Genomic DNA, 15358 nt, shown 5'->3' with positions numbered 1-15358 from the left:
AATCGTTATTTGTTAATTAAGTTAGGTTTTATGTTTTTTTTTATATGTGTCGTTTGGTTTGGGACCAAACCGGACCTGACTTGGGACCTGTTTTGGACATGTGCACCCACTCTTAACCTATCTTCATTCCCCCCCCCCCCCTAATCTTCACTCAGCCGAAAGTCGCATGCCTTCTCCTTCCTCATTTCATCTCTCCCTCTCGTCGCATTCCTCCCTCTCTCTTTCTTCTTGGATGAACAACCAATGTAGCAGAGCTCGACGGAGCCCCCTAACATAGTCGCCACCTCCTCATGCTCTTCTCCCCCTTCACATCATTCTTTCTCCTGTTTAGGCACCAACTAGAGGCCGACACCACCAACCTCTCATTTCAACGCCTCAGTAGCAGCGCCCTCCCCATAGCGAGCTTCTCTACGCCATCCTTTGCCAAAATCCCTGCCAGATTTTCGGTTCTCATCGCGATGCCGAAAGGGTTCTCTCTCTATCCCCCTTTTTGTTTGTTGTATTCCCCTTGTCTTCCCTTAAGTGCATGAAACCCCATTGTCTTCCTACCCAAGCTGCTTCCCCTCTCGTCAATTTCTTTATTCTTGTCTACCGCTCGTTCATCGTAGTCGCCGAATTTCAACTCCATTCCCAGTGCTACCGGTTATCATGCAGGTTCTTGTGGTGAGCGTGTGGTGCTCCTCGACCAGGCCGACCACTCAATTCGCCTAATCAGAGCAAACAACTTCCCTAAACAATAGCCCCAGCCAATAACCTCCATTAGTTTCCCTGTTCTTCGCATTTTTTTTTGGATTTGGCCTTAGCCGATTTAGCCCAACTATGGTTCCCTCTATTTTTTTGTGTGGTCCCTTGCATAGGGATCTGTGCCCAGCATATTGGGATTTTCATGCATATTAGTGCACTGAGGTACGTTTTGTTCATCCTTTTTCAATTTTAGTTACCAATTTTTAATTGTTTAAGCGATTTCTAGCTGATCTATATTACTGGCATTGCCTCGTCTTAAATGTCTGATTCCCAGCATTAGGAATGATGCCAGGCTGCTGTCGACACCGCTGTCAGCCATGACAGCAGGTGTACCCCTCACTTTGCTAACAATTCTCTACATGTTTTCCCGGTTTTGGATTGGATTTCCAAGGGAATATAACTTTTCTCTTGAAATCTTGTGCCACGATCTTTGTATCCATGGCGATGCGTTGGATAGCATGCAGACAGGTGGGGATGCTCCACACTATGGTCCAATCATGTTTTGGACTTTTTGTATTTTGTTTCATGGTTTTCACTATTCAGATTACTGACTTACATTGTAAATTCTGTCGCACATGTGCAAAAGCATATTTTGATAAGTTCCTCATTATGTGTGTAGAACTATAGCACTCTCCCACAGTGAGAGGACACATAGATGATCTTGTTCTGGTGTTTTCGCTTGGTGTTGCACGTCTCACACCAAGTATTTAGTGTTTTGCCTATACAGTAAATCAGTTTTAGTTTTTGCAGGACTTCTTGGTTTTCGAGTTCAATTAGCTTTTTCATCGCATCGCAAAGATAGGATTCCTAAACTAAATTTGTAGAATGTAAATTCTTGTTGTTTGGTATTAATCTAGTGTATTTTAGTACTATATTACATAAGATTCATAGCATTGTGTAGATTTAGAAAATCAAGTTTAGAAATGCCTAATTAGATAGTTTCATGTTAATTAAATTAGCAATTTTGTTTATTTTGTTATTACCATGATTAGTGTAGTGTATTAACATTGTTAAACATGTATAATTTCAAAGTTGAGTATGTCTTAAGAATTTCGCCACACGCTAAATGTTTGGTGAAATGCCTATGTGAGATCGAGTCTCAGTTTTTGAACGTGAATTGCGAACAAGGTTTCAAAAAGGATTTTCAAAGGCTAGATATGCATGTTTGGAACTTTGTTTTGAAATAGGTTTTGTACATGTTATACATAAGCTTTTAATTTATAATTTACATCATAAACATGCACTTGAGAGTGTGTGAATGTGTGTAGTTAACCATATTAACATGCACATCGCTAATGTGGTCTTTGCATGTGCACCTTCATAGTTTATGATCGCAAATAGAATGTACTTAGATGATTTCCCGACCTTGTTTGAACCACGGTGAAAAATGCCAATGCTTTCTGCAGAATAAAGGAATGGTTTAGACTCAAGAATTTTTGAGAGAAATTAAGATGATGCAAGAGATGTCTAAGGACTAGGAAAGAGACAAAAATCTAGCAGACTTGGAGAAAAGAAGTTTGACAAGATTTGAACATTTGAAAAATTGCAGGCAAGATCAAAATAAGGTTGGAAATTCGAGGTCCAGAGGAAAGGTAGGAAAAGGGAAATCGCCTGGACTTTTTGAGGAAAAATATGAGGTTTTGAAAATCGTCCAGGGTTTTGATAAAATTGTTAAAAAAAATAGCTGAAATTTGGAAAATGATGTAAAAGGAAAATAAAAGAGAATTGAGAAATAAAATAAGAATGCATTCAATCACATCCTGCACAAACAATTATGCATATACAGCATTTCCTAAGAAACTGACTCTAAATGCATCAATTTTGAAAGAGTTGTAGGACCCCAATCCTGACTCTAGGCTCAGATCATCTGTGTTCAACCATGCTATGCTGATATACTCGAACCGAGGCTCGATGTACGTGGCATAAAAATACGTTGGACTATGGCCTTTGGTACGTGGCAGGGGGCATTAGCCCAAATAAGTAGCCCAGTTGTGAGGCTCTGTCCCGAACTATGGTTCTAGAAGAGAGCCCAGCAACGTGAAGACCAGTGTAAACACCCCAAATTTTCACTCACCTCCCTGACATCTCCATCAATCACCACATTTTGGTTTTCCGATATCAATAAAGGGCAAAATGGTCATTTTCTGAGATTGGACCTTGCATTCATTCTCAAGTCTCAAAATTCTCTATTTAGGCTCAGAAATATCTTCAAGCTGCAAATTTTCAAAATCCTATTCTTGACAAAAAGCTAGAATTTCCAATTTTAAATTCAGAGTGGCATTTCATAAGACATGTCTTTGCATATCATTGCATTAGCATTTCATATCACCGCACTGCACAGCATGTCATTTTGAGATCCAGAACTCCTGATTTTCAAAATTATCAATCCAGATTCAAGTTTTAAATATTTCAAAATTGATTTCAAAACCCTGGGTTTTCAAAATTGTCAATTCTTACCATTTTACCCCCGGGACTCTGAATTACAAAAGCTTTCTCAAGAAAAAAACAATCTGGATATTTTGACATTGATTTTAAAATTTTGGGACACAATTTTAAAGATTTTATCTCAAAACTTTTTGCAAAAAGATTTTAAATCTCGTTACCAAATTTTTGCATTTTCTTTATACATATTTTCGCCCTGAAAAACATTTTCTTCCAAATTCTTGAAAAAAAAAAAGACAAAGTTTTATCTCGTATTATAAAAATTCCAAAAAAAAAAGAAGTTATTTCTTTTGTTTTTTTTTTATTTTCAAATAAATGGTGTGGAACCCGCCTAGCATCACACTCAGATTCTCAGGTATGTTTCTTATTTTCAAGCGGGGCCCACCCATAGATGGCACCAATTTTGCAAATTCCTCTTTGTAACTTTTCAATGTTATTTATCTTATAAAATAGTTAGTGGGCCCACACACATGTGGCGCCCCACCTGAAAGTAAGAGATTTGCCAAGCAAAATAAAACTTTTTTTTAAAAGGATTTTAAATCTGTCTGAGGTGGCATTTCCCTAAAAGCCTCCCATTCATTCCATTATTCGTTTTTTTTTTTGAAGCAGCCTTAGATGGCGCCAAAATTTCTTAAAATGTTCATTTTACCTAAACCTTAGGCAAATGAACCCAAAATTCTAAAAGACCTGAGATTTCATCCCCTTTTGAAAACGACGGATTTTCAAAGCATTGAAATTTCAGTTTCAAAAAATTTTCAAAAAGTGTAACGGAATACCTAAAAGGAAGCTGCGATTTTTTTTTTGAAAGAAGGCTTAAAAGCTTTAAAAAGAGGATTTTTAGATGGAAAGGGGATCCCTGGCCGATGAATTTTTCCTATTTGTTCTTATCACAGGTCTCCTCCATCCAACGTGAAAAGTGTCCAACCCTTCAACTCTTGGTTGGCGGTGTGGCATTTCATAGGGTGCAAGGGATCCAGCAGGCTGCTGCCCATTTCCTTCAGCCCAGCAACATAAAATCGCCCCTTTCTTGTTGGTGACAGGGGATCTACAAGTCCAACAATAGAAAATCGCCCCTATGTTGCTGGTGACAGGGGATCTACAAGTCCAATTGAAGAATAACACCCCTTACTTGTTGGTTATTGATTCATTTGATGCAGGGGATTCACCAAGCTTTTACACATTTCCTGCAACCCAAGAGAAGAGGATCAACCTCTTGAGCGTGGGATATAAGTTGTTTGGTGCAGAGGATCTACAAGGTTTTTTGGCATCTTATGATTCCTTGCATTTCACGTTTTGCATCTTATGTCTTTTTCCCATAAGAATCGGCTAAAGCTTGCAGTAATAAAAAATCCAGTCTCTTTGGTTATGTTGTGCGCACATCAGTGGTGTTGCTCTTTCAATCTGCTATGAGCTGGTATGATATAGTTGAAGAAAACCTATTGGTTGCCCTGTTGTGATAAAGAAATTTGAAAATTTAGGTAGCTGAATGAGTAAGGTCCATTTAGCATTTGGCTAGTCACAAGTAACTCAGTAAATGAGTTTTATGAAGTCACCTGACAGCGTTTCTGGACCATTTTCTATCAAACTTGTGAGCATAAGTAGTTTGATCTGGTCTCTTAATCTTTTGATGCATCTTCTAATGAGTCTACTATGCCACTTTTACTTCAATGTTTTCTGTTTGCAAATTTGGTGATTATGCAGCATATTCATATTATGTATATGGCAAATCTGTTGCACCTTGTTGATGTGGTTTGCAACATTGGTTGTCTTCTATATTGGTGATCGATGATGCCTCGCAATGGCATCATCGGTCCCCCCCTTGAGTATCATATTTTGACAAAAAGCAATAAAACAAACTTGATTTTCTGCAACAGAATTTGATTTTCTGCAATAAAACAAGCTTGACTTTCTGCAATAAAGCTTGATTTTCTGCAACAGAATTTGATTTTCTGCAATAAAACAAGCTTGATTTTTTGCAACACAATTTGATTTTCTGCAATAAAATCTATTTTTCTGCAACAAAGCTCGATTTTCTGCAACAGAATTTGATTTTTTGCAATAAAAAAAGTTTGATTTTCTACAATAAAGGTTGATTTTCTATAACAGAATTTGATTTTCTACAATAAAGCTTGATTTTCTGCAATAAAACAAGCTTGATTTTCTACAATAAAGCTTGCTTTTCTGCAACAGAATTTGATTTTCTGCAATAAAACAAGTTTGATTTTCTGCAATAAAACTTGATTTTCTACAACAAAAAAATCTTTTTATCATAAAGCCTTTCTTTGATTTTGGTTACTTCCCATATCTTTCATGTTTTTTTTTTATATGTCTTCATGTTTTGCAATGATGTTGCCTAACTTTCTTACATCTTACTGTTCCTTGCATCTCTACACGATTTTTTTTTATCAGCATAGCATATCATGGGTTAAACGAGTTCCTAAAGGACTCTTCGTAAAGTAAATGATGTCGTTAACCAAGGCATTACAATTTTTTTTTATGGAGATAGTTTCGGTCGAAATTTGCCCTACCCATATATGAGTCAATGCAATCATACAGTTTTATGTATTCTGTGTGTCTAATGTTTTTTTTTTCTGTTTTGTCTTACTTTAGCAAAATCCTGGATGAAATGTCTTCTGAAATAGAAATTTCTGTTATAAACGTTCAGATTGTCCTTTAGGTCTATATGGTTAATTGTTAAAGAATCAATGAATTTATACATTATGTTGTACTCATACCAGATTTTATTCCCAACTCACTTTACTTTTCAAATTTTCCTTCTACCATCTTCTTCTCTATTGTTCAGTAGTGGTCATTATGCATATGTGGGGAGATTGTATTTTCTTACACAACATCATCTGTATCATATCAGTTGGTTGCACTGAGATGCTCCAAATCTCAGAATTTTCTGTTATGAACGCATAATTATCATTTAGAAAAATCGAGTCCAACTCGAATTTCTGCTCCCCATCTAATATTCGGTTATGCTCAGCTGTTTGGAAAACTCAAAGATAAACTTACCATTTGACTGAATATACCGGATAGGTGCCAACTCCTCCTCCATCGATGAAGGCACCAATGGGGCCTTGAATGGATACAATAAATTGAATTTTTCAGAGTGAGTGCCCTTGGGCTAAAACTGTGACCAGGTTGCATAGGGAAAGCACCACATTCTCAGGTCCCATTTTGTCTCTAAATGAACAGGCACAACCACATGAAGTGGCTAATAAGTTTGTCTTTACACATTTACCTGTCATTCCTTGCACTAATGCTCCTTTGCAGCCACCCTTCTCCTGTACATCCAGTAGCTATAATATATCAGCATTCATTATTTACCATTTTCTGCATCTTGTTACAACTTCAGTGTTTATGTACCATTGTATATATGGTCCATTATTATATAGTCTCTGTTATGCCCATATATTAATATTTTCTATCACATCATTATCTAATCTCATCATTTCCTGTATATGTGTTTTCCTATTATCTGAAATATTGTATCAAAGTGCATTGTGTATACATCTTCATCATTTAGCTTAAATACTACATTTAAGTATATATCCTATATCATGCATTTAGATAGTTGTATTGTCCTAGATGCAATTTTTGTCTAATGTGAGCCTAAGCATCCAGGTACATATATATACTTTACACTTTTCATTCAAACTGAGTATTGTATCTAGGTTTTTCATTTAGACATATCCATATGTACCTTCTCTATTTAGCTTAAAATGTGGAATTTAGAATTTTTTCATATATGTTCTGTTTATATTTTGGGCATTACAAGTCAAGTGTTGCCACTGGCGCACCATCATTAGTGTAAAATTTTCAATCTCTCCTTTGTATATTGTGTCTTCTGTACCAATTCTCACGCTTGCAGGACAGTTGGGAGATGTGGCTCTTTCTAGCTCCATTTTTTTATTTATTTTGCTTTATGTCAACAATGTAACAATCAAATGTAACCTTTGGAATAATATTTATTTTTTTGCTTAGATTAAGATGCATTTCATATAGTTTGAATTCCTGCAATATCCTGATTATATGATTCATGCATTTCTTTTTGAAAGTCACTTTGGATGAACATGAATGACACGTGCACCAACTCTTAGAGAGTTGATGAACTCGGTGGAGTCCATATTTATGGCCCTAGTTGGAACATAGACGAGACCCAGATTCAGCATCTTTCTACTAGTCACACAGAGCCTACACTCTTAGGCTATCTTCAAAATTGCACATCATATTTCCAATTTTGCAAAATATTGTGAATTAAATCAATTAAACTTTGAACATGTTCATGGCCACAGTCAGAATATGTGAAGGATTTACTTTGACTTAATACACATTTTCCAACAAATTTCTCTGGAAATCTTTCCTGATATCTTTTCCAAAGTGCATTCATGCATTCAGATCATCTGTATCATGACGTCATCTGCTTTTCTCATGATTTTCTCAAGAAAATTTCAATCCATGGAAATGGATTCCCTAGGAAACTCTGAAAGTTTTCAAAGTTGGATTTCCCAAGTCAAGTTTCCCGTGATTTTCCTTGGAAAATGTTATTTTCTTAAGATTCATTTTCAAAAAGATTCTTCATTATTCTCAAGAATCAAAATTGATTTTCAAAGACTTCAAAGCTGAGTTTTTCAGGATTTCCGTTTCCTAAGTTTTGATGTTCCTTCTCCAAAAGAGTTTTCCTATGAATTTCCAATCATTTTCCAAAGAAAGTTTTCAAAATTGGAGTTTTCCATGACAAATAGTTCCTCTTCAAAAGGTTTTCCCAAGAATTCTCTCTAATTTTCCAAGATTCTTATTCCATTCATGATTTTCCCAAATCTTTACAAGTTTTCTTGAGATTTCAAATCTTTTCATCAAAATTTCCTGTGAGATTGATTTCCAGCTTTTGCCTGAGAAAGAACTTTCCAACTCCAAAATGTTTTTGAGCATACATCATATTTCCCAAATTGCATTTTGACAAAAATTATATAGCACATGCCTGAATTCTCTATGCGTCTAGGATAGAACACAATTTCAATGATTTAACCAAGTCAAGCACACTTTTGGTCCTTGGTTCGATTACCCCAGTTAAAGGCGGCAGGAACGGTCGAACCTCGTACCGACAGGTCGAACCCCATCCCAAGGATTTTCCCGCTATTTTCAAAACGGATGCGAGTATTTCAAAACAATTTTCAAAACTCTGGTCAAGTTTGACTTGCGAAAGCAGTTTTCCCCTCTCTTCCGCAGAGAAGAAAAGACGAAAATTTTGCGATGATAACAGGTTTGGCGACCGAGATGGGACCTGTCTTTGTCTGATCAAAAGTGTGCTTGACTTAGTTCAATTATTAAAACTGTGTTCACAAAATGGCAACTCTTTACTTTCTGATATCATGCGAACCTAGGAGCCTAGATCCTGACCTAGCTGACATTGACTGCATATAGCTTAGGCATGGTTTGGTAGGACCAGATTGAGGAGATATTTTCATGTTCACATAGACTTAGGTCTAAATACAACTCTCCTCAATTTAGGATCTGAATGCAAACAATGTATGCTCCTTCAAAGATTTTCAAAATCTATCTCTTTTAGGACTTAGAGCCCTCTATTTCTTGCATGTGATCATTTTTTCAAACCTACTTTACCTACTTTTACCCGATCTTCATGTTGTTGGGCTCTCTTCCAGAACCCTAGTTCGGGACAGAGCCTCACAACTGGGCTACTTATTTGGGTTAACACCCCCCTACCACGTACCGCGGGCCACAGTCCGAAGTATATTGGTAGATGCTCAAGGATGTTGGAAAACCTTACCTTAGAACCAGAGTTGAAATTATATGCCACGTACCTCGGATTTTGGTTCGGGTATATCGGCATAACTGGATTGGACAAAGATGATCTGAACTTAGAGTTAGGATTAAGGTTCTACAGCTGTTTTCAAAATGATGCATCTAGAGTCAGCCTTTTAGGGAATGTTGTATGTGCATGAATGTTTGTGCAGGATGTGATTGTTTGTATTTTACCCTTATTCCTCTCATATTTCCCCCAAAAATATTTTTCCAAATATCCATATTCTCATCTTTTTTCCTTTATTTTCTCAAACCCTGGATGATTTTTCAAAATATCTAATTTCTTTCAAAACTCCAGGTGATTTTCCATCCTCCCGTTCTACTGGATCTCGAATTTTCAGTTGCATTTTATATCCTGCCTGCAAATTTTTAAAATTTCAAATTTTGCTCATATCTTCAAAAACTTCTTTTTCGGTATATCTTCCAAATTTTATCCAAAATTTTTGTTTGTCATTTCCTTCCAAGATTGCCAACCTGATCCCATCATTTGTTTGTTTCTCAAGATTGTTGTTTTCAAAAAAAAAATTCTATCATGCTAAACATCCCATTTTTCTGCAGAAGGCATTGACATGATTGTGTGATTCAGACGAGATCAAACACTGCGCCACTTTGGTACATTAAAATGGATTCCATAAAGTCTGCCAAAGAGGGAGCCCAGACCAGTAAGGATGAGATCGATCCCGCTATATATCGATTGTTCAAAAAAATGATGATCGAGATATTATCCGAGCAAGCTGAAGCCAATTTTGGAAAAGTTTCTGTTAAAGAAGAGACACCTATCACCATCCCTATGAGCATCATTGGCGACCACAACAGCGCAAAAGGTTCTGAACCCAGCAACAACAAAAATAGAGGCAATCAAAGCAGCAATTTAGAAGAGTCTAAGGATCGGAAAGGAAAGTATTCTAGAATCCAGGATAGACCTTTTCAATCCAGCCCTCAGCAAAAGAAAAAAAATCAAGGAAAACCAAAGTGCGGAAACTGGAGCGGTGATCGAGATTTCACTCCTATAGACGAGCCACTCGACGAAGTCCTTGAATACATGTTGAACAAGGGATTAGTCAGGCTCCCAAAAGCCACGGATCCTTCAATCATGGGAAGATTCGCGAACCAGTTCTGTAAATACCATCGGGCTGTAGGGCATGCCACTGATCGTTGTTTCGTCTTCAAAAACATTGTGCAAGACTACATTGATAAGAACCTCTTTGTTGAAGACAGAGAAGAAAAATATCCAGTAGCCCTAACCAAGCAAGTTCAGTCTAGTTCCCAGAAAGAAGTCAAAGAAGCCAGCACTCAACAGAAATCAAGCAATCCGAAGAAGGTAAAGCATGATGGTTGGGGTTATGATCGCGAGTTTACTCCTTTAGGTTAGCCAATCGAAGAAATTCTTGGATATCTGCTCACGAAGAATATGATCAAACTTCCAAGGATCGTGGATCCTCCCGTCACCATGGGAAAATGGAAAGATTGTTTCTGCAAATTCCATCGTGCAATGGGGCACAATACTGAACGTTGCTTCGTTCTCAAAAATATTGTACAGGACTACATCGATAAAGAGCTTTTGGTGCCAGAAGAAAGAGAGGGACAAGTTGCAGTCCTGACCAAGCCTTCGCCAGATCACTCAGAAGAACGCCAATGCCAATGCCATTACCCTCTTATTTTTGTCATTTTTACTTTTTGTCAGGACGATATAATCCTGGTTTGTTTTCCTTTTCAAGTTGTCATCTCTTTTAATACGACAATAAAATCATCAACTTTCCTCATTTAACCCTGATGTTCTTCTTTTTTTGTTATGCTTCTTTAAAAGCGCCTTCTTTATTATTCTCTCTTCCCCATTACACTGGGGCATCTTTTTGAAAATTTGTTTTCAAACATTCTGTATGCAGGCAGGATCAAATAAAATCTCTCACCATTCATTTGCGTTTCATGTGCATTTGCATTTCATTTGCATCTATTCTGCACCCAATTCATATTCTCGTTCAGGATAAGGTAGAAATCCTGAGACTATGAATGGTTTCTCATCAATCCCTAACTGCAGTTTGCAATCTCTGTCAATTTTCCTCAAAATTCTTCAGATAGAATCCTCTTTTCAAAATCCAGTCCCCGCACTGGCAATTTGCAAAATTTTGATCCTCTAATCGGATTCTCCTCTGAAGATCTGAATTCCGATTCAGACTTCCTTTTCTTTCAAACCCAACACTCAGGTTGGTCCATTTTTCTTTTAGAAATTCGATTTTCGACTCGGATTTCTTCATTTTCGAAATCCAACTTGCAAGTTGGTTTATATTTTTCCTTGAAAATCCGAGTTCCGACTTGGGTTTTCCTTTAAATCATTTTTTTTGAAGATCTGAGTTCTGACTCAGGTTTTCCTTTAAATTATTTTTTCTTTGAAGATCTGAGTTCCGACTCAGGTTTTCCTTCAAATTATTTTTTCTTTGAAGATCTGAGTTCCGACTCAGGTTTTCCTTTAAATTATTTTTCTTTGAAGTTCTGAGTTCCAACTCAGGTTTTCCTTTAAATTGTTTTTTCTTTGAAGATCTGAGTTCTGACTCAGGTTTTCCTTTAAATTATTTTTCTTTTGAAGATCCGAGTTCCGACTCGGGTTTTCCCTCAAATCATTTTTCCTCTAAAGATCCGAGTTTCGACTCGGGTTTTCCTTTAAATCATTTTTTTTCTTTGAAAAACCGAGTTCCGACTCGGGTTTTCCATCAAATTATTTTTCTTTTGAAGATCCGAGTTCCGACTCGAGTTTTCCGTTAAATTATATTTCCTCTTTGAAAAATCGAGTTCCGACTCGGGTTTTCCTTTAAATTATATTTCTTCTTTGAAAAACCGAGTTCCGACTCAGGTTTTTCTTCAAATTATATTTTCTTTGAAAAACCGAGTTCCGACTCGGGTTTTCCTTTAAATTATCTTTCCTTTGTTGATCCGAGTTCCGACTCATGATCTCTTTACCTTATTCGAGCTCTGAATCGAGCTCTTCATTTAACTTTGTTGATCCGAGTTTCGACTCGTGATCTTTTTACCTTATTCGAGCTCTGATTTGAGCTCTTCATTCTCCTTTGAAGATCTTAGTTTCGATTCAGGTTTTCCTTTAAATCATTTTTCCTTTGAAGATCCAAGTTCCCACTCGGGTTTTCCTTTAAATCATTTTTCCTTTGAAAAACCGAGTTCCGACTCGGGTTTTCTTTCAAATTATTTTTTTTTCTTTGAAAAACCGAGTTCCGACTCGAGTTTTCCTTCAAATTATATTTTCTTTGAAAAACCGAGTTCCGACTCGGGTTTTCCTTTAAATTATATTTCCTCTTTGAAAAATCGAGTTCCGACTCGGGTTTTCCTTTAAATTATATTTCTTCTTTGAAAAACCGAGTTCCAACTCGAGTTTTCCTTCAAATTATATTTTCTTTGAAAAATCGAGTTCTGACTCGGGTTTTCCTTCAAATTATCTTTCCTTTGTTGATCCGAGTTCTGACTCATGATCTCTTTACCTTATTTGAGTTCTTATTCGAGCTCTTCATTTTCCTTTGTTGATCCGAGTTCCGACTCGTGATCTCTTTACCTTATTCGAGCCCTGATTCAAGCTTTTCATTCTCCTTTGTTGTTCCGAGTTCTGACTCGTGAACCCTTTACTTTATTCGATGCCCTAACCCGAGCTCTTTATTCTCCTTTGTTGATCCAAATGACTTTGATCCTCAGGATTAGTCAATTTCTCAAAGTTAACCTTTTGTCCACCCATTTCCAATTTAAATCTTTGGATCATTCCATTCTTCAATTTCGACCTTCGGGTCATCTAATTTCCATTTTTCTATTCCAATTACCAAATCTCCAATTTCAACCTCCGGGTCACCCAATCTCCAATTTTTCAAATTCAATTTCCAATTTCGACCTTCGGGTCACTCAATTCTCAATTTCTACCTCCGTGTCACCCAATTTCCAACAATCAATTTTCTAATTTCTAATTTCAACCTTTAGGTCAATTAATCCCAATATCCAATTTCAATCATTTCCTCTTGCAAAAGACCCTTTAAGGTGAGTTCGAGGGAGCTCGTTTTTTTCGCATGTTATCCAATTCGTTCACTTAGCCCTGTTTCAGGGAGAGTTTGAAGGGACTCGCGTCTTCGTGAACTGTTTGCAAAACAATTTCCAATTTTACACAAGGAACTCTTTTAAAGGGAGAGAGCTCAACGGAGACTCGCTTTCCTTTTGGCCACCCCAATTTTCCTACTAGGCCATTTTCGTCATGAATGACCCTCTTTTTAGGGAGAGTGTGATGGACTCGTTCCTTCATGACCCAATTTTCCGACCTCACTACTATCGGCCCCCTTTCCATAAGAGAAGCCTAATATTAGGGAGCTTTGACGGAAGCTTAATTTCTCTTCGAAAGTTCGTTTTGCAAACACCTTCTCTTCAGGGAAGAGAGTAGTATTTTCCATTTCCCATTCAGGTAAAGGCTAAGCCTGAGTCTCTCTTTTTGGGAAAAAAGAGAGGAGAATTTTCGTCACGGATGTGTTGAGCCAGACCTCAAATGCTCTATTTCACCAAGGATTTCAAGAAAATTTTGTCAATTTGTCAATCAAATTATTTGCTGATTTCAGAATCTTTATTGCATAATTCCTTACCTTCAAGTACCTTCAGCATTACTTTCAAAAGAGTGAAGCTTCTAAGAAGAAAGATTCAAAATTCAATTTTTTTTCATAGGCCAACCAAAATGATGAAGGATAAATCCTCAATATGGCCAGAAAAGAAGATTCAATGTTATTGCAAAGCCACAAATGATTGATATTGATCACAATTATGACACATCTCTAAAGACCATTCTTATTAAGATGAGGCAGTGAAAATATCCTGAGCGCTAGGAAAAGAGAGAATTCACCCAAGCCTTGTCTTCTCAAAATCACCCAAGCTGCAATTAAATATCCGCAAAAGGGATCTCTCAATTGTCGTCAAGATGAAGGCGAATTAAGCGAGTAGACCTCCGGGGCCAAAGAAGATTTGAAACATCTCCAAGATGATGAAGTTTGTGATGGATCCTTCTAGGGAAAGTCCAAAGCACTGTTGAGATGAAGTCAGATGCGATGAACCTCCCGACAATCTCTAAAAGATATTTAATTTCAGCTATCATCTAGAGATCTCTAACCCGTAAGCCAATAGCGTCAAAGAAGGATCAGAACATCTCCAAGTTGAAGGAGTTTGTGATGTACCCTTCCAAAAAAAAATGAGAGAGCAAGAAAGGAAAAAGAAAGAAAGAAAAGTCAAGACATTTCCAAAACGAAAAAGAATGTAACCAAAACCCAAGAGAGCCAAAAGAGTGCAAAAAGATTATAATGAGAGAAGCTCCCAGGATATCAAACTGCCAAATCTATCAAGAATCTTTTTTAAATTGGTGGAATTCTATTATTAATATCCTTTCATCAATTGCTTTTATAATATCGAATTTTCTTTCCTATTCATATCAAGGAAATTAATAGCTTCCTTGAAGAAGGTCAATTGCAAGTAATTTGGATTCCAAATCTTGATTCTACGAAGTGAATCTCGTTTGGAGGTAATACTTCAGGTAGAAAATAAGGAATATCTTTACAAACAATGTGTATCATTTTCAAATACTTTGAATCAACAACAGAATTCTCAATATTTTGACAATATTTTCTAGCTATCCTGACATGAAGTGAGAGCTTGATGTCCATCTTTGATACATCCAGACACCAATTTTAAATACCTCTTAAGGACTTGATTCATTCCCTTCTTTGAGAGCGTGAGCTCTCAGATCCGCACACTTCCCTGTGTCCCCACTGTCCCACCATAGACAGTCCCATTTCGGTTCGAGGTCGAACCACCAATCATTCTCTTGCAAAAGACAATTTCAAAAGCTATTTAGTCTCAGCAATAAGACACCCAAGATCAACCCCTTTTCAAGCTTTAGGGACCCCGTTTTCCTTCCTTTTGCAAAACCCCTGTCGGATTTATTGTGCAAAATCCGAAGGTTCCATCATAGTCTCATTCAAAGAGGTATTCCATTTTCAGCCCAATCAGGATAAGGGTACAAACCTGAGCCTCCTTTGATGAGGTATTTCATTTTCCGCCCAATCAGGATAAGGGTACAAACTTGAGCCTCCTTTGATGAGGTATTTCATTTTCAGTCCAATCAGGATAAGGGTACAAACCTGAGCCTCATTCAAAAAGGTATTCCATTTTTCGCCCAATCAGGATAAGGGTACAAACCTGAGCCTCCTTTGATGAGGTATTCCATTTCTTGCCCAATCAGGATAAGGGTACAAACCTGAGTCTCATTCAAAGAGGTATTCCATTTTTTGCCCAATCAGGATAAGGGTACAAACCTGAGCCT

The sequence above is a fragment of the Nuphar pumila genome, chromosome 9 (assembly GCF_984573655.1).
Source record: "Nuphar pumila chromosome 9, dmNupPumi1.hap1.1, whole genome shotgun sequence".
NCBI lineage: Eukaryota > Viridiplantae > Streptophyta > Magnoliopsida > Nymphaeales > Nymphaeaceae > Nuphar > Nuphar pumila.
This window is presented reverse-complemented; position numbering follows the sequence as displayed.